Source organism: Adiantum capillus-veneris, chromosome 20 (genome assembly GCF_014529385.1).
Source record: "Adiantum capillus-veneris isolate H3 chromosome 20, ASM1452938v2, whole genome shotgun sequence".
Taxonomy (NCBI): Eukaryota; Viridiplantae; Streptophyta; class Polypodiopsida; order Polypodiales; family Pteridaceae; genus Adiantum; species Adiantum capillus-veneris.
Window position 1 is genome coordinate 113194859 of NC_140950.1, and position 21254 is coordinate 113216112.

A 21254-nucleotide genomic window follows, 5' to 3' on the forward strand; every position below is an offset into this window, starting at 1 on the left:
GAATATAATTCAAAAGACAACTGGCTTAAGACAAGGGACAAAAAGTAGCACAAAAAGGACTCAGTCTTTTATTCATTTTTGTACATTAATGTGAGAATAAGGTATCATTGTAGTGTTTTTGTAAGTACAACACTCACAAATTGTGAGTTTTGCAAAAAAATAAAAAAATCAAGTGAATTTATAAGTTATACATAAGGTTACAAATTATCCCAATTTTTTAAAAACATTAATATTTCTTAAATTAGATTAAACTCTGATCAGAAGGCCACTACCCCTTCTGATCCAAACGTCTCAACCCTATTTTTGTCCCATAGGTTTTTTGTGTTTATGTAGCTTTTTTTTTTGTTAAAGCCACTAAAAAGAAATGTTTACAATTTGGATCTCTTTATATGATCTCTTAACAACCCACTTAGTATTAAGCAAGGTAACTTGTGATTTTGAGTGCTTAGTGCCGGCCAAAGTCACTACTGGTGGATAATAAAACACCTAAACAATGGCCAACTTTACTACGGGTTTTTCTAAAGAAAAAAAGGGGTTCCTTTGCAAACTCTAGAAAGACCCATCAATTAGGCTGCTTTTTTTAACCTTAAAATAGAAAAAATATAGGCTTGAAAAAGTTTTTCTAGAGAGTTTGTATGAGCCAAAAAAAATCCCTATATAACCAGAACTAACTAATGTTTAAAAAGAAGCTATATAGTGTTATTTAAACACATCAAAGCCAATAAAGCAACATACTCATTTGATAATAGATGCCAAAGTTATGGTTATTTTTCCAACAAAAAAAAACAGTCGGCTTTAGCAGTATCCTTAGTCATCCCACCCTCTTCTTTTTTTTTTAATTGAGTTTTAAATCAACATAGTATTCTTGGCTAGAACCTACGCCTGCATAACCATGCCATGAGAAGGAGCTATATATTGCTCAATCACTCTCATGGCATAGAAAAAGCCAAACCTAGATGAAATGCCCACCCGTTTAATACTGGCAAACCAAAGTCAATGTTTATAGTCAAAAAATAACCTTTTTGATAACATTAATATGTAGTTTTTTAAACCAAGACACAATGTATCTACATCGGATACAACCTCTAAAACCTAGAGTCCAGACGGCAGAGATCACATCCCAAGAGAAGAATGAACCAAATCAATTAACAACTAGTAGGGCATTAAAAAAAAAAAAAACCATAATGGCGGCAATAAACCAGTAAACCAGAGATCATAGTAGCAGACATTGCAAAAAAAAATCCCAGCAAGGTTAGGCACCAACCTCAGAGGCAGTGCCATGCTCGACCATCTCCATGGATGCAAGTATTCACGCACTATACTCCCACAATATGCTTGACAAAAAGCCATCAACCTCTCTTTCTCATACACACACTACACAATTAAGGCTAAGTGAGGGGCCATAGCAACCCTCACCTTCATTTATAGCAACTCCCAAAGGTTCGACCGACGATTTACATGATCCGCTTACAAGACCAGTCCATGATTCGAAACACTTAGTTACCCAACCTAGTTGCTAGGGGTAGGTAGTAGAGGCATAGGTAGGAGAGAGAGAGAGAGAGAGAGAGAGAGAGAGAGAGAGACCATGCACCCATACATGAGAGTGAAAGAGAAAGAGAGTCGCCTTGAGACAATCTCGAGAGACTCTTCTTAAAGTCTTATTTTTCACAATCGAGCATACATACTAACAGAATTGAAAAATCCTATCCTAGAAACACTCACATATATTGCCACAATCTCTCTCTCTCTCTCTCTCTCTCTCTCTCTCTCTCTCTCTCTCTATGTCTTCACCAATCGGTTACACAATCTTGAGAAAGAGGTCAAAGGGTTCACCAAGGAGAAGGAAGCATGGAAGAAGGAGAAGGAGAGGTGAGAGGAGAAGAGAGAGAAGAAGAAAGAAGAATGGAAGAAAGAAAAAGAAGAGCTTAAGGAGAAAATCGACCTCCGTCATGCTTCTATCGCATCGCTCACCTCGAAGAAGGAGAGATCAAAGAGGAAGCCCTCAAAGAGGAGATCGCCAAAGCTCTCACAACAAGTATTGACAACAAATTGGAGGCTACCAAAGAAGGATGGGTTGAAGTAGTCAAGAAGAACATAAAAAAAGAGTCAAATGAGGAAGCCCAAATAGACGAAGTGCTCATCATACATACAACCGTTGAGGAAGAGAAGATGCAACAATACCACCACCTCAACATATCAGTGACTCGCGTCAAAGAAGAGGAGGGGTCCACATGTGAGAATGATGGGAAATCCCTATGCATGAAGCTTGGGTACAAAGAAGACGAGGAGCCACCCTTCTCCAAAGCTTGGGGATCCAGAAAAGACCCACAAAAAAGAGCCCTCATCCTCCAATTCACCTCCGAGGAGTTTTGCACATCCTTCATTCGAAAGAGGTTTCTTGAGAGGGCTTGAGGGGCCCCCTATTTACCTTGACAACGACCTCACAAAGATGCAACAAGACCACCACCTAACATGCATGCCTAGAGTCAAAGAAGATCGTAAAGAAGGGAAGAAGTTGGTATACCAAGATGGTAGGGTTATCATTGGTGGCAAGACCATCGCCTAGGGACTCGTTGCCTATGGGACATATGAAGAGATCTACCTTGCGGTCTCGAACTACAACAAGAGTCTACCAAAGATTCAGGGATTTCAGTGGGAGTCCTTACATCAAGAGATCACTCGCTAGCACACCACATGAGGGTTAGGATGGGTGGCCATACTCTTCAAACAGGGACTTTGGAGTTAGATACAGATCGTTGCACAAGACCCACATGCCTATTACCTCTGGATCCCTTTTGAGCTATCACAGGCCATCTACATTTCCCTTTGCTAATTTACCCCCTCATGCTCCATATTTTCTACCACAAAGATAGCAAGGGAGAGGGAGGAGAGATCAACACATGCCTATCATATGAGATTATGGAGTACTCCACACTAGGGAAAGTCTTCCTTATGGGAGACTTCAATGCTAGGACAGGCAGTAATCAATGTGAGACATACGATATAGAGGACTTGATGGCATTATTTTTCATACAGGAGGAGACCACCATGAGAGAGTCAACGGACACCTATTCTTCAGACATCAACCATCAGCTCTTTCTCACACAGCACCCATACAGGCCACATTTCCCCCCAATGACCATGCCACAAAACCGCTAGCATGATGATGAGTGCAGAGACTTCTACCGCCGGCTGTGCGCACAACGAACTCTTGGAAAGACCACTGATCAAGAGGCCACTGATGGAGACACTCACACATCGAAAGCAGTGAGCTTTTGAAGAGTCTTATGAGCTAGAACTATAGATGTTCATGAGCATGGATAGTGCCACATCATGGTGCACCCTCCAAGAGTCATGACCGGCTACCCCCATTGAGGATCCACAAGTATGGCATGACTACGCAAACAAACTCTATGAGGTGCCAAACTAGCCTCCGATTCCACAACCTCCATAGCCTCGACCCACGAGCTCTTCCTTCTTCACAAAGAGATGGTCAAGAAGGCCATCTGCCGACTACAACACCGCCATGATAGCCCCATTGATTGCACATGCATTCAATCAGGCTATAGAATTGTTTGAAAATGTTTGGTTCAGCTTGCAGAAATAGTAAAGATTCATCTGCAAACATCTTAATGAGTAGTTGCCTACAATTGTGGATTTTCAATCCTTGAATCTATCCCCTTGCTATGGCTTGCTCCAACAAAGATATCAGAGGATGGGTGCATGCAACAAACCAAAGAGGGTCCAAGGGGCAACCTTGACGAATGGATCTCTCGATCAACATCAAATGAGTCGACCAATCTTGAGTTGAAGAGAAGCATAAAAGAGCTACCTTTCCCAAGGGTGAGCACTGTTTGACAAAAACGTGGTCCAAAACCCAAGTGGCTCAATGTTTCTTGCACAAAGGAATATGTTATTCTATCATAAGCCTTATCTAGGTCAAGCCTAAGCATTATGCATGCTTGCTTAGAGAAGTTGGCATATTCCATTCCAACCATGGCTGCTAGTATGTTGTCATAGATTGATTTTCCCTTAATAAATCCATGTTGATGGGGGGAAATGACTTCTGCCAAGAAAGGAGACATTCTTTCAGCAATCATTTTTGCCAAGACTTTGTGCACCATCGTCAACATGGTGATTGGTCTCCAGTTCTTGAGCTGTGTCAGGCCCAGGGTAAGACTGGACGGCCAAGGGCCATGATGGATATGAGGTACAAGGGGTCCCTATAACTAGCTAGGCAAGGCCTATATAGAGCACGGTTGGGTGGAAAGTGGCATGCTGCATTCCGCTCAGTCTCACATTGGGATCGGAGCTCATGGGAGGGGGAGGGGGAGGGGGGGGGGGGAAGCCTTGCAACCTTGCATGAGTCTTGCATGGTGCATGCATGTTCTCTCTCTCTCTCTCTCTCTCTCTCTCTCTCTCTCTCTCTCTGTGGGGGAGCTTGGGCCATGGAAAAGCTCTCTTGCAAGGAAGGGGGGAAGGCCGTAGGCATGGACCCTTGAATATATAACCGAGGAGGTCGAGGGCCCTAGAAACGACCGCTTGAGTGAGTAGGCATGATGGGAGGACATGGACCAAAACAAACAAGTGTGGCATGGGCGGTGGGCGCGGCAAGAAAGCACAGTGCGTGCTTCCATGAGTAGCAGATAGAGGGAAAAAGATGGAGGCAGCAGGAGATGCTGCCAGGAGCGTAGGCAAAAGCGTCGGGAGGTTTTCCTAGATGCGGGTCCATGGGTGTGGGCGGGAGCAGGGATGATGGTGCTTGTAATGAAAGGCCACTGAATAGTTATGTAGAAATTGATGAGTAGCAGGTTGATAGAGGCAATACACTTTTTCATCCGAAGTGGTCACCATATCTTACAAAAATACTTTTGATGGCGCATGGTGCGATCTTGAGGAAGGCCGTGTGTAGGGAGTGGTAGTTGGGGTTCGTAGTGGTGACAAGCTGATTCTGTATGTAGCAGGCAGTAGCAACTGCTTCCTTCTAGTAGGATGGAGCAAGGCGTGCATGTTGGAGCATTGCACACACAACATCCATAAGCGTGTGGTTCTTTCTTTCAGCGATGCCATTCTATTGTGGATGATCATGGATTTTAAACTCGTGGGGCAAATTTCGGTCTTGAAACATATAAGTTAGAATTCTCGTGATGTGTACCCATGCTGATTTTTCACTTTTTGCTTGTATTGCCAGAACATGCTAAGTATAGATGATTTTTATGCTAGGAAGTAGATGTATGTGTAGCAGGAGTAATCATCTATTTAACTTAGAAAATATTTGTGACCAATAAGAAAGTGTCTTGGCACCCCTATACGCGAGATGTGCATGTCTAGGCACTAAAATTAGCTGCATACTTTTTGATTGCAGATGAGCACAACCAGTGTCTACTAGGTGTAGGCATTGGAGAGTGTTTCCACACAGGACCATTAGTACCAAGCCTGGGTAATAACTGTATACGAAGCATCTCTTATTAGTAATTCATCCTTCTTCTCCATACTTGGTTCTTTCTTCAAGACGTAACCAACCCATTCTATTCCTTGAGAAAAATTTTCATTAGAGGTGTCAACGTAGGGGTTTCTACCGATCAAGGTACTACGGTGGCATATAACGAGCCTAGAGCTTGTGTTTATCGGCCCAACTATAAGGCGCTAGTGCGCCATGTGCGGCATGCTCAAGATGCTCGGCCAATTGTGCCTCTTGCCAGGCTCGATACCAATTAATGGCATCACCTGCATGGTAGTAGTCAAAACTTTACTGTTACTGTTTTGTTTGCCAGTAGAGAACTAAGCGTTAAATTGATGCAATCAACAATAAATCATAGGAGCATCCAATTTCCCATCATACTTACTAAAAGTAAACTTTTACTGACTTGATTGTTAGAGTCATCGTCTCTAGCTAGTCTACGTGATAACTTGTTGGCCTACTTGAGTAAATTGCTCTTTGAGAAGAGTATGTGCAGGACCAAGTCTTGTGTGTGTTTGTCTTGCAGCGCCTTGCATTCTAGCTCCATAGCTGCCCTCTTTTCTTCAACCGTTATCCATTTAGCTTCGCGTGCTTTCTCAAGATTTGGCTCCCTAGCTACCCTACTTTATTTAGCAGCTACCCGTTGAGCTTCGTGTTTCGTCTCTAGAGCCATGCATTCCCTTTCCACTATTGCCCATTGAGCATTTAGTTCCCATTTGGCTTTGTTGTTGAGATTCCTTCTCTTTTGGCTTTGGCTTTGGCTTTGGCTTGCTAAGCTTCCTTTTCCCATTCGATTACGAATCGTTGGGCCTCCTACTATAGCATCATTTCCATCATGGACTTTAAAACAATAGAATTTGGTCCGATTTGCGGCATAGATGGGGACAAAGGAGGATCTGGAAATGGTCCTCCTACTGTAGGGATTTCTTCTACAACTTCAGACTCGTCACCTTCAAGCAAAGTATCCATTCCGCTTTGGGTGATGACCATGCACTGAGTACTGGGGTACTTGGGGTTCGTATTAGTACTTGGTATGGCTTGCAATCTACATTGAAGAAGAATTTCCCCTACCCAAATTCAACTCCTTCCTATGAGTACACCCCTTGGTTGCCTTGTGCTCACACCAAGATTGCTTTTTCTCACCTCACGTTGATTGGCTTGCCGCATGTACAAGGTCCACTCTCAATGAGTGGAAACGAGGCAGGAGGGGAGGTTGGACAAGCCCTTCTTTTCTAGGTTATTCGTCACTCATCAAACAAATTGATTAGAGAGATCGACACAACGAAGTGGTCTTGGGTTACGTGCAATCTCAACAAGCAAAAAATAAGTTATGTGATTCTTTAAGGCTTATGCCCCTTAAGACTAAGCAATGAAGATGGGAGCGCACCGAATGCACGATGGACTAAGGGTGGGAGTGGCTAACATTTTGAGGGCAAGGTTCTTTAGATTCTTTAGAGAGATCGAACATTTCCAAAAAGCTTTGATGCTAATGTAATGTCTGGCAGAAGTGATTGATGGTGAATGTTTAGGATGAGTGATCAATGCATACTCAAGGTTCCTTCTACTGAATGAGAGAGTTCCTTTTACTGAATGAGAGAGTTCCTTTTACTTCATGGAGAATTGTGCAAAAACTAGAGAGAGAAGAGAGAATGATAGTGTGAATGAAGGTTTTGTGAGTGAAAGAGAGAGATAAAGGAGACTAACACAAGATGGGATCCCAAACCCCTCTCCAAGGGCCCCCCTCTCTATCTCTAGAGAGGTATTTTCTTTAGATTGCACAAATGGTGATACAATGGTCCTAGATGCTAAGATGCCGATAGGATCTGGTGGTAGATGCTAGGATCTGCAAGGTTAAGTAAGGGCTGAAAATTCAAAACGCTAGGGATGTTGAATGGGATGCAAGCTCGACAAGGCTATGGGCTGATTTGCTATGGCCAACGTCGAGAATGCACTGAAAACTATAAACGCTGGCTGATATATGGTCTTGGATTGAAAACTGAAAACATGGGTGCTGATGGGGTGTTGTAGGCTGATTTGGTGCAAAACCCCCAGAGATGATGAGGTAGTGTGGGTACTTGTTGCTTGTATTGAGGATACTGATTTTTGCCTTCTAAGTGACCCCTAGGGTCATGTATATATGGAATTAAAGTTGGCTTGGGCAATGCCAAGAAACACCTACCGATTCAAAGCCAAATATAGTGCTCATGTGCCATGCCTTTGGAGTTTAATGCACCACTTCCTATCTCACTTGCTAGCAAGTCGCCTGCCTCTATAGCATGAACCCACATCTTCACACACACACACACACACACACACACACACACAAATATCAATCTCACAATATCACTCCCCGAATCCCCATCTCTCCCAAATGCAGCCCCTCCAGTCACACATCTGCACGCGTGCTTCATGAACAATTTATCGTGGCCCACACTTAGTCGCACTGCTGCTGCTTACAACTTGCAAGTTGCACACAACTTGTGTTGACCCGCCAAATACAGTGCAAAGTAAAGCACACAGTTACACACCCCACTTCATGGCCGATGCCCATAAATGGCTTGGATTTAATGCACACCCCCTGTACCACTCTTACAGCTACCATACTAGGCGGCCATGCCAATGATTTTCGCATGTGATTATTCACTCTCTTCATGGTGCAGTGCAACCACCTGAAGGTTGGCACTGACCTCATCCCCCCCCCCCCCCCCCCCCCCCCCCCCCACACACACACACACACACAAACACACACACACATTCTCTACTCTACTACCACCTTGCTTGGACTTGGCCCACTCAACCAATAAAACATACACACACAAACTTCCCTTTCATATCTCTCTCTCTCGTCCCTGAACCCGCCAGGCTTTGAGCTCGTAGTTAACTGGATCACAGACTTTGAAAAAAAAAAGACAAATTAAACAAAGAGTTCCCACGGAGATGGTCCCACAAAAATCTTCTTCAAAAGGGAGCAACATCTTGTTTTTGATACGACTCATGTGGAACAATAGGAGTCACCATCAAAGACATATTCAACCTTCATGAAACATGTTAGCACTAAGGGTCAAGATAATTTTACCACAAAAAATAAAAATCTTCGCGTGGCATCTATTAAGCATCGTCTACATATTGATCACTCGTAAATGCCACAAAATTGAAAATTGGCCTTTATGGCTGACACCCTCTCTCTTTGCATCAATGGTTGCTACATGAGAGCATACATTTTTTTTGTGGTGTGTATTGATTGTGTAAATAAAAATTTCACATGGACTACATTTAAAATGTAGGATTTGAAAAAAAGCATGATTTGTATAGTGCTTAAATTGGATGCAAGTATTTCTTAGCATTAATGGTTGAGATTTATCTTGAAGGATTTCAAGATTTTGAGCATATATTGGTCAAAGGAACGGTGTTGTAATGGATCAAAAAATTTGGCTATTAAGAGTCGATGTTAAGATCTTAGTCATCTCTAGATTGAGAGTTTTCAAATACAATTTTCACTTCATGAAAAGCTCTCTAAATCTCTTTTGCTATATGTGCTATGTATGAGCAAGGGTGTGGGCATCGAGGAAAGTCATGATTGGTGATGATTTTGAACCAAGTCTTGCATGTGTTTGTCTCGCAGTGCCTTGCATTTAGCTCCATAGCTGCCCTCTTTTCTTCAACCGTTATCAGTTTAGCTTTGCGTGCTTTCTCAAGATTTGGCTCCCTAGCTACCCTGCTTTATTTAGCAGCTACCCGTTGAGCTTCGTGTTCCCTCTCTAGAGCCATGCGTTCCCTTTCCACGATTGCCCATTGAGCCTTTATTTTCCCATTTGGCTTCGTTGTTGAGATTCCTTTTCTCTTTTGTCTTTGGCTTGCTAAACTTCCTTTTCCCATTAGATTACAAATTGTTGGGCCTCCTACTATAGCATCATTTCCATCATGGACTTTAAAAAAGTAGAATTTGGTGCAATCTGCGGCATAGATGGGGACAAAGGAGGATCTGGAAATGGTCCTCCTACTGTAGGGATTTCTTCTACAACTTCAGACTCATCACCTTCAAGCAAAGTATCCATTCCGCTTTTGGGTGATGACCATGCACTGAGTACTGGGGTACTTGGGGTTGTCCCAACTATCCGGTAGAGATGATAGTATAAGGAGAGCTCACACTTCGTCATTGAAATTGATTTTCACCAATCGAATTTGACTTATGTTTGTGTTAAATTCATTAAGGTGTTCTGCAATTAAACCATTCTCTACCATCTTTAGATTGAACAAGCGCTTCATAAGAAATATCTTATTGGATGCCGATGGTTTCTCATAGATGTCATCAAGTGACTTCATCAAGTCCTCCGTGGTCTTCATCTCCGAAACATTGAAGGCCACCGTTGACACCAAGCTTAACCGGATTGTTCCTAGTGCCTTTCGATCAAGGACAATCCATGCTTCATCTACCATTGTTGTGGGCTTCTTCGCAAGACCGCCTAGTGGCAAATAGAGGACCTTCTGGTAGAGATAGTCTTCAATCTGCATCTTCCAATGTTGGTAGTTTTTTCCGTTGAACTTCTCAATCTTGAGCTTCCCTTCCTCTGCCATAACTCCCACTCAATTCAAGGAGTCCTTTCCTTGAGATTATTTAGCTATGAGCAAACCTTGCTCTAATACCAGTTGTTAGGAAATATGACGTAGCTAAATATATATTTGAGTAGATTACTTAATGGAGAGAGATAGATTTCAGACACAAGAGATTATAGAGTAGAGAGAGAGAGAGAGAGAGAGAGTACACACGATATACGTGGTTCAACCAATGTGGGCTACGTCCACGGTAAAGCAGCCACTCAATGGCTTTAGTACTTCAAAACAAGAAGTAGTTTACCAAGGGATTATACCCTTAATAGAGCTCCCACCTTGCGTCACTCTCACCACCTCACACCCACCTTGTTGCATCAACTTCACACTATGAAATGTGTGTAGAAATGGCCTCCTTTTATAGGCCAAAAGGGCTGCCCTCTCTCATGAGAGGCAGCCATGTGTAGCCGCCCTTGTGTAGATAAGTCCAAATCGGACCCTCACATCCGCCCATGTGTGGCCGTCCTTGAGAAGACAAGTCCGCTTTTGAATTCGGCCACCGGCCACCATCCATTGACTTTCGACCACCTGCCACCGGCCATCGACCAACCGGCCAATCGGTCGATCGTTTTCCGACCACTTTTTGACCGCCGTCCGGCCATAATATTCTGGCGAAAAGGAATATTCCGGCATGAAAATTTTGGTTTCCGAAAAGTGATTTTTATTTGCGACGAGTGATTTTCCTTCACATACGATGGCTTCTCCTCATAATGGGGCCTTACAAATGTGCATTTTTACCACAAAAAATTACAAGGGGTAAATCAGGCTCCGTACTTAACAAAATGATAGTGTGAATGAAGTTTTGTGAGTGAAAGAGAGAGATAAAGGTGTTAACCACTGGCATCCACTTCTAGTAGTCATGGGCCGGGCTTGTCGATCCAATAGGAAAAGGGTAAGAGTGATCGCCGATGAGAGGCGCACTCTAACAGGAACATTCAAGGGTTAGTTGGCTAAGTATGGGCGGGGCGAGCTCATATAGAATTCACTTAAACCTAAAAATCACTTATTCTTTCATTTGTGCAATTGAAGAGTGCTCTTGCTCCATCTCCATCTTCTTCTTCTTCATCTTCTTGTGTGTGTGTGTGTGTGTGTGTATGCGTGAGAGAGAGAGAGAGAGTGATCGAGCATTGTGACGACGGCACGGCAGTGGTGAAGCGGTTGAGCGAGGTGCAGCGATGGCTCCTTCTTCTTCGCGGCGATCAATCCTCCATGAAGGCGAGCATAGGGCGGTGAGTGACACACCCTTGCTCTCTTGAGCTTGCTAGATTAGTCTAGTTGTGTGCTTGGAGCCATTTGTGGCTCGCACACAGTGTATCGACAGGTCCCTTGCATTGACACGTGCGTAAGACGTGCACATTTTTGGCACCGTTGCCGGGGAATGCCTTGCATTAAGCTTGAGTAGCACTCTATGCTACTTTGTGGTGCATTTTGAATTGTAGGAAAGGTACAGATGGAAGGTGTGTGTGTTGAGAAGGAGTTTGTTTTGATGCTGTGTATTATTTTGTTAAAGGTACTGTGTTTTTTTTTGTTAATAAGGTGTTGAAAGGTAATGTGTTTACTGTGTTTTCTCTGTGATAAGGTGTTTGGATTAAGGTAGTAGATCCATAATGTTACTTCTGCGTAAAGTACATTAAGTAGTTCTGTTAGCTAAGGAGTTGTTGTAGTAGTGTGTTGATGTGTAACAGTAGTTGTATTAGTTGTAAGTAGGTAGGTTAGGTGTGTGTGTGTGCGTGCAAGCACACACACACACGTTGTGCTTGCACGCACAACGCGGCCGCGGCGACCTTATCCCAAAAAATAAAAAATAAAAAAATTTAAAGGTAGGACCGGGATTGGGAATATCCCCCATACCCAAGCCCAAGCCCACGCTCAGGCTCAGGCCTCAGTCCCCCTGTAAAATTACGTATTTTAGCCTCACGTGTAGGTAAAAAATCGACCTTTTTGAGGACCAACAGAGCTTTAGGTAACCGAACGTTGTGTTGTAAAGCACACCACGACCCCCTGAGCGATACACTTGTTTTGAGCTATCACACGCTCTAATAGGAAAACCGATCATTAAAAATCATAAAAAAAGAGTGAAAACGGACACCTAAAAAAGTAAGTGGTTAACCTTCGAGGTCATTCGCCAAGGCTTGTAGGGTTCCAAAGGCACATGCATCTGCGCTCTAGTCGTGTGCTAGATGCTGAGCAACTAAAGACCATTTCGACTTACGCGATTTCTCAATATCCACCTACCTTAGGTTCCGGGCCCTCCGCGGGGACCCAAGGTAATACAAACCAAGACCCAAACATAGCGACTAGTGAATCTTCCTGAGCTTACGCAAGGTGGAGCAACGAAGAGAGTTAAAAGAGAAAGCCCCTATGTCAATATCTTTGCTAGGAGAGCAATCAAGTGCTTCTGAATTAGCGACCACTAAGGGTCAACCCATAGAGAGCCACGTTGCATCTAGTTTGAGGACACCCCTAGCAACTCAATCCTAGATGGAGCGTTCTTAAATGAGAACTGGGAGTACGAACTACAAACAAAAACTCTAACTGACCTACAATCCACAACGGGTGCTACTAGTGTGGAGGATCAACAACATAGAGTTTGTGAGGCCATCCATAGAGTCATTGAGCTAGAGAGACAGAACAAGGGGATCCACATGCCTTCAATGGGTCTCATGAGATTCTTGGATACAGGGAAGGCTAAACAACCAACCTTATCGCAAATGGAGACTCTCTTGGTAATTTCGATGGGTCCCCCATATGTTGTTTCGCCAGGGGTCTCAGTGCAATCTGAGCCTACAAGTGATAGCTTTACTTTTCCAAGTCTAGCTCATCTTTCTCTTGATGACACCATGGCTACCATGCCTACCCCAATGAGGGCATGCCAAGAAACACTCCATGGACCTCATTTGTTAATAAAGCACCACTACATGGTAGCTCAATGCCTGCAACAGTACCTACAAGTGTGTACCAATCGTATGCACCTATGGGTCATCGCACTCATGTAGCCCCTACCCCTCCCATTGTTTCAACTACCTATGCTCCATAACCACAACACCCAATCTCTTATTTCCATGGGACCATACCGGCTAGCATTAGCATGTCACATCCGACGTCTGCTATGCGTAGGGCCACACATATGAAGTTTGGACCACCACATGGCACAACACCATACCAAATGTGGAACCCGAGGGCTTCCTATGCGCCAAGCCCAATGCCAATACCTACTCCACATGTAGTCTCTGGAGCACCTCCACCCACGGTTCCTGCTCACTTAGGCGACTTGGCAACATTTGCTCAAGCTATCAGTGGATCTATTGTTGAGAATATGTGTAACATTCCTAATAGAGAACCTATAAGTAAAGCAGCATAAATAGCCAAGATCACACAAAAATTTAGTGGAGACGGGGATGTGAGAAAGCATATCGAAGTGTTTGAACAAATATGCGATTCTCTAGGAGAACACAATGACCTGCATATAAGTAATTCTTTAAGTCTAACCTTAAGTGGGAAGGCAGGGGATTGGTATAGAACCCTAAGGGCGGAAGAAAAAACGATTTACTCTACTCTTAGGAGACTATTCTTGAAAGAATACATACGAGAGGGAGTGCTTTGGGGTGTAGCCTCTCAGCTCTAGAAAGCCCAACGAGAGGAAGGAGAGTTGGTGAGAGACTTTATTAGTCGCTTAAAGCATTTGAAATCTTGTTGTAGTCCAAATGAGTGCTTCAATAATAATCAATTGCTTGATAGATTCATTAGGGGATTACGACATGAGGATATCTACAATGGCCTAGTCATTAGAGGTATCACCACTTGGGAAGCAGTCACCACCAATGCGATCCAATTGGAGGATAATTTAATGATTCAAGGAGAAAGAGTGTATGTTGAGCCTAGATCTATTAGCTCGCAAGCATCGGAGCATCAACCAATGACCCTAAAGCCTATTGCTAAGGAGCCAAAGATATCTGAGATGACTTTAGCAGATCTCACCAAGGCCATTTAAGAGAGTCTTAGAGACAGTCGTGCTCCGCAAAACAATCATATGTATCCAACAAGCATATTGAGCAACAATGGTGCTCAATATGCTATCGACCGCATAGTACCAGTGAATGCTCTACTTTTAGAGTAAAAATCAATGGGAACTACAATGCCTATGGGAGGTATGGTCATCAAGCTAAGGATTGCATAGTATTTAAGCGCGGGAGTGCCTGCATTGTATTTAACCTTGAGTGCTTGCATTGATGCCGGCTCCACCTCTTGAACAAACGTCACAACACATGGTCCCTAGGGCCCAAAATGTTGTTCAAACAACACCCTTACCACCTCCAATGCTAGGACCGTAACCACCACATCCAAGAATCACTTCTGTGAATCAAGTGGGTCGTGAGTCATCCATTGCTTGTTTGGAAGGCTGTGAGGAACATATAGACCCTATTATTGCCTATGGGATGGATGCGCTTGAAGAAAGTCCACAATATTACATGGAGGACTATTGGGGACAAGTCAAACATGTCTATCAAGTAGCTGCTCTTGCTGCAAGAGGCCAAAATATCAATTACACTGCTAAGAGACCACCTCTTCAATGTTGTGAGTATGGAGGTCCACATCGTGTGGCCAAGTGTCCTATTAGGCTACAAAAGAACGCCACACTAATGCAAACCAATCAAGCGAGCACGTCTACAATGCCGATACTCATGTGTAATCGATGTGGCATAGATCATTTGATTGCCTAACGTCCAAATAATCCAAATGCACTAAAGATCACGCCATTAAACTTGATTGAGGTTACCGAGGAGCCATCACAAAGTACACCCGTGGTACCACTAAAGGTACTCACATGATCGATGCTCCAAAAACAAAATTATATTCTTGAGGAAATATACACAGCATCAATTACCCAATCTCAAAAAAAGAAGAAAACACGAAGGAAGAGATCGCAAAAAGCAGCGAAGTCAGACCCCAATTCGAAGACCAACATAGGGACTGGTGACGACCCCGTATATATGAACGATGCTGAAGAGGATTCTGGTTCAGGTGAAACCATGGAAACCAAAACGACCACTAAGATAGAAACCAACAAGGAAGATCTTCATGAGCCACAATGGCCAGGATCCAAGAAGAAGATAGGAACTTATCCAAACCCTACAGAGGAGATCGAGCGAGTCAAGCAATTAAGGAGTTTGGTAGAAGATACCAAAAGGGATCTAGAACGAGTACCTAGGCAGATCCAGATTACAGACACCGTGTTTCCTATGCAACAACAACCTCACCAAGTCCATAGACCCTTAGCCATACCTAGTGTCATCCAAGAAGAAAGTGAGTTAAAGTCATGGTTAAGTGGGCGTACTCACTTCTTGATGGAAAGAATGTTTATAGAGGGACTAATCCTATCGAAGAAATAGAGATCCCATCTTCCCCACGTCAAGGGACTGAAGCCCAAAAGGTTCCGTTAAACATTTCCAAATTGATGGATTTCATGTCTTCAGAAGTTAGAACCACCATCATGTCCAAACTATATAAAGACCCTGAGCTAGTCTCAGCTCTTCGATCTTTTCTCAATGGTGGTACCCCAGATGACAATCTATCGAAGGGAGTAGAAGACACAAGAAGCGATTCATCTAGTGACTCTTCACTAGAGATCGGTTGTAATAAAAAATTTGACAAGAAGAGCAAGAGATATAAGAGGCGACGATATCGAGCAAATGTGCATGCTAGAATAAATGAAAAGAAATCTACCGCAGAATGGCTTAATTATATAGGGGCATTGATGCTCATCGGAAGTTGGTAGATAAATGGGGTGAATACCTTCAAGCGTTATGTGGTGTAGTCCACAATCCATTGACATCGCACAACTAGAGGCTACAGAGAAGACAAAGTTGAGCCATACCGTAAGGAGACGACAAAATCAAGAGTTAGCTCAACAACAAAAGGAATTGGAAGTGAAATCATAGTCCACAGAACAGCAGGACCCCACAAACTTACACCTACATCTGAACATTTCAAATCCTATACCACAGAGGAACATAAGGTTGTGTATACAAAGGCTCAAAGAAAACCTATCGATGGGAGCAATGGAGTCTATGATGGTTCAGCGATAGTTAAGGAAATAGAGTTAGCAGACCCAGGAGAAGAGTCCATACCTGTTTTCATTGCCCAAGATTTGACAAAGACTGAGGAGTGTGTACTTAAAGAACTTCTCAAGGAATTCAGGGATGTATTTGCCTGGACATATCATGATATGAAAGGTGTTCCACCTTCCGTGGTGCAACACACAATCCCCATGAATAGCATGGCTAAACCAGTTCAACAACGACCCTACCCAATGAATCCTAAATATGCAAAAACCGTTCAAGAAGAGATTGAAAAGCTTGTGAAATGCAAATTCATATACCCTATTGAAAACTCAAAATGGGTGTCTCCAATAGTGATTGTGCCAAAAAAGAATGGGAAACTCAGAGTGTGCGTGGATCTCAAAAAGGTCAATGCCGCCACTAGGAGAGACCATTACCCCTTGCCATATTCAGGACATGTGCTTGAAAGAGTTGCAGGGAAGGAAGCTTATAGCTTTTTAGATGGATACTCTGGCTACAATCAAATCACAATTGCACTAGAGCACCAAGCTAAAACAACCTTTATAGCCGAATTCGTAGTGTTCGCATTTCGTGTTATTGCTTTTTGGCTTAACCAATGCCCCTGCTACCTTTCAAAGATTAATAAACACTGCTTTTAGAGAATATTTGAGGGACTTTTGTGAAGCTTTCTTAGATGACCTTTGTGTTTATTTCTCTTGGAAATAACATCTCTCATGCTTACGAAAAGTGTTTGAGAAGTGCAGATTGTATCGCATCTCCTTAAACCCTTTCAAATGCCAATTTTTGGTTAAACATGGAGTCATTTTAGGGCATATAGTGTCCAAAAATGGGATTTCCATAGATGAGAGCAAAATTAAAGCCAATGCTGAATTGCCACCAAAACTATTAAGGAGATCAAAGGTTCATGGGTCATGTTGGTTATTACCGAAGGTTTATTTTAAACTTTGCCGAGATAGCTCATCCTTTGTACAAGCTTCTATTGAGTTCCAATGGACCGCGGAGTGTGAACATGGTTATGAGTCATTGAAAAAGACCTTGACTAGAACTCCTATTCCACGAGTGCCCGATTGAAATGTAATTTTCCATGTGCATATTGATGCATCGAACTTTGCTATTGGGTGTGTTATAGCTCAACTAGGAGAACATACACAGGACTACCCCATTAGCTTTGCAAGTCGTCAATTGAATGATGCCAAGAGAAACTACACCACTACAAAGCGATAAGGTTTAGGTATGATTTATGCAGTGAAGAAATTTCACTACTACCTTCTGGACAATAAGTTTGTTTTCTATGTTGATAATCAAGCCTTGTTGTATCTAGTAAATAAACCTTGTTCCATAGGAAGAATTACATGATGGTTGTTAATTCTCCTTGAGTTTGATTTTACCATTGTGGTGAGACTTGGTAAAAGACATGTCATGGCGGATCATTTGTCTCGCATACCCAATGGTGAAGCCCCTATTGGAGTCGATGATGAGTTGCCTGATACTTCTCTATTCCTAGTCGAAACCATACATGAATGGAGTGAGAAGATTGTGAACTTTCTAGTTAATGGCTTTCCACCCAAAGAGCTTTGTATGGACATAGCTCGAAAACTATTAAAAGAATGTGAACCTTACTCTCTCATTGCAGAAACTCTCTACAGGCTAGGGAAGGATGATATTCTTAGACATTGTGAGCGGGATGGAAACACACAGAACACCTCTATAATGACCCGGCACACACTCTTGGGATGATATACACACACACACTATGGGGCACCACTTGGCTTACACAACCCACCTGGCCGAGACAGGGAACACACCTATAGAGTGAGAGGAGAGAGACTACCCATTTACCCACTCCACACAAAGAGACACACACACACACACCCCAAAAACTCAGCTCAAAAGAGGAGAATTTCTGATGTTTAGATAAAATTGATCTTGGGTCAACACCAAGGGGACAAATAGCTCATGCAATATGGGTAAAATATGCCAGATACAATCACAAATTGGAGCACAAGCTTCGCTCATAGGAGAAACTTACACAGGCAACACAGCATAAAAACAGTGAGGAATTTGGCAAAATAAACAGCGCCATCATGTCCGGAACGTCTCAAAACCCCACTCTACAATATCAAAGTGCTCAAATCCGACCTCGGATGAGCAGTTTACGGCCAAAACAGGCTCCAAAAACCCCAAAAACACAGTTGCGGTTGTTCCTCCTCTCTTCTCCATGTTTTTTCTGGTCTTCTCTCTTTTTTTTCAGTTCCCACACTTAGATTTTTTAGTTGGGCACCCTTGGCCTTTTAGTTGACCTCAAACGGACCCCGAACAGGCCCAAAACTGACCTCGCAGTGCATAGTTGTCACCCTGTTGCATCCATCCGCACACCTGTAACTCAACTTTTTCCAATAATGCATCCCGCCACCACGTGAATTGGCCCCAAACGATGGTCCTCATGATGACCTTTTTGCATAATTATCACAAGAAAACACCCACGTTGTGTCCGTACTCATCCACGTGCAAATTTTGACCCCATTCGACCTCCTGACGCCACTAGACGCCATCTGATGCACCTGCTTACCTCATGTCGTCGGCCCGCAGATAGATTCCTCGAGAAGTTTACGCGCTACCAACTCCTCATTATTATAGAAAAAACTCACTGGTACTGGTGATAGTGAAAATCAATGCACTATGTACATGTTGTCCTACCTGTACACATGTGGGCCCCACGTAACCACCTGGCTCTGGAAAATGGGCAATCCTTTATTCGATGCACCATGCATGTGTATGTACATATGTGCAATCCCTTGCTCCAAAAACTCCTGACATAATTTGCCCATCCCCTAGCCTGCTAGATCATTCATGATCAGCAGCAGCAAAAAGCGATATGAGACTTGCAGCGTCACAAGTCTCCTCATCCTTCACATACATTACTTGTTCTGTAGAAAGCTCATCTTGCTCCACCATCATTAACTTGGCATTATATAATTTAAGACGCAATCCATTTACCCTTGACTTATGTAAAATCCCATCCATGTTAGCTAATTGATAAGTACCATTCGGAAAACACTCCACTACCTTGAAAGGGCCTTCCCACTTAATCTGAAACTTCTTTTGGAAGGTGTTGTCCAGCTTACTGTTGTACCGCAAAACCAAGTCATGCTTCTTGATACCCTTACTTTTGACCTTTTCATTTATCTTTGCCAAAGCACTATCCTGCATCTGCCCATAATGTTCCAATGCACTCATCCTATCCAACTGAACCTCTTGTAACTGTAAGAGCCTCTCTTTGAATGCATCACTAGGCAGCCCAAGCAACTTTTCTAACATCTTTACTGCAGGAAACTCTACTTCCACATGCAATAGTGCTTCCTTTCCATACACCAAATGAAATGGAGTAAACCTTGTACCTGTCTTCAACGAAGTACGGTAAGCCCATAATGCACTAGGCAATTCCAAATCCCAATTCTTTCCTTGGTGCTCTGTCACTTTCGAAAGAATCTGTACCAACTCACCATTGAATCTTTCATTTAATCCATTACACTGTGGGTAATAAGGAGTGGTATGCTGGTGCCTAATCTTCATCTTTGCGCATAAGAAGTCTAGCAGTTTAGCTCTAAATCCTGGCCCCTTATCTGAAAGTAGCTCCAATGGCACCCCAAACTTGCAACATATTTCATCGTACACAAATTTTGCCACATCCTTTGCAGTGATCTGTTTTACTGCTATAGCCTCTGCCCATCTAGAGAGATAGTCCACTACAGTCAAAATATAGCTTTTGCCCCTGCTTGTGATAGGTAACGGGCCGATTGCATCAATCCCCCACTTTTCAAACACATCAAACGCCATAATGGTTTTTCGTAGCTCTGGCTTCAACACTCTCTTCCCAAATGCTTGACACCTATTGCAAGACCTACACCAATGGTGAACATCCTTGTGCAAACTAGGCCATACATACCCCTCTTGCAAGATCTTATGCAAGGTGATCTTTAGAGAAAAATGCCCGCCACATGCACCTTCAGGATTCTCTCCCAACACTCTATAAAGCTCCTCCTACCAAGGTACACATCTCAACACGAGATCAGCCCCTTTCATGTACAAGACATCACCAATCAATTTGTACCTGTATGCTCTACGCATAAAGCCATACTTCTTAGACTTCTGAATGTCCTTCGGAATGATTCCTGTTAACAAAAACTCCTCTTCTTGAGCCAAAATTTCCTGGCCATGATAAAGAGGTAAAGTGGTCCTCAACACAAATATCTCCCCAATCATGCTTTGAGCTGCTTCATGTGCCTCTCCATTTAGAGCACGTTCACTGTGGTTGATGCTCCATGCTTCAAACTTTTTTAACAAGCCTTTAATTCTGAAGCACATTTCCTTCAATGAGGTGTTCTTGCTTTTCCACACACCCAACACTTGCTTCACAACTAACAAGGCATCACCTTTTATTCTCAACCTTCGAACCCCATGCTTCAAACAAATGTGTAATCCGGCTTCCAAAGTAGCATATTCAGCCTCATTGTTACTATGAGCATCCAATTTGAACCCTCTCTTGCATAATAGCTTCCCCTCTGGATCATAAAGTGCTATACCCCCTGAAGCCGCATCATGGCTTTTTTTGTATGAGCCATCAAAGAACAACACATGTGCATTTCTGATCTGTGACACTTCTTCAACTACCTTTTTCACCACCTCTTCCTTAATAAGAAGGGGATTCTCCTTGTAAGTCAACAAATCAGCTAGGGTAGCTCTTGTACTGTCTTCCACTAGAAAAGAGAACTCGAACTCTTGCAGCTCAATTACCCATTCCTTGACCACATTTGACACGCTAGTGCCATTAATTAACTGTGGCAAAAATGCATAACTCGTCAAGAAAACAAAAGGTCATCGTAGCAAGTAATGACGAAATCGTCGACAAGCAAATATTACACTGGCCATCACTAGCTCTACTTCGGAGAATCTTCTCTCTGCTACCAACTTCACTCGGCTTGCACAATATACTGGCCTCATATAATGGCCGCCCTTCCCCTTTTGCAATAGCATGGCTCCAATGGCATCATCCCCTACTGATGGATTTACATTAAAAAACTTTCTCCCAATCAGGAGCCTGCATG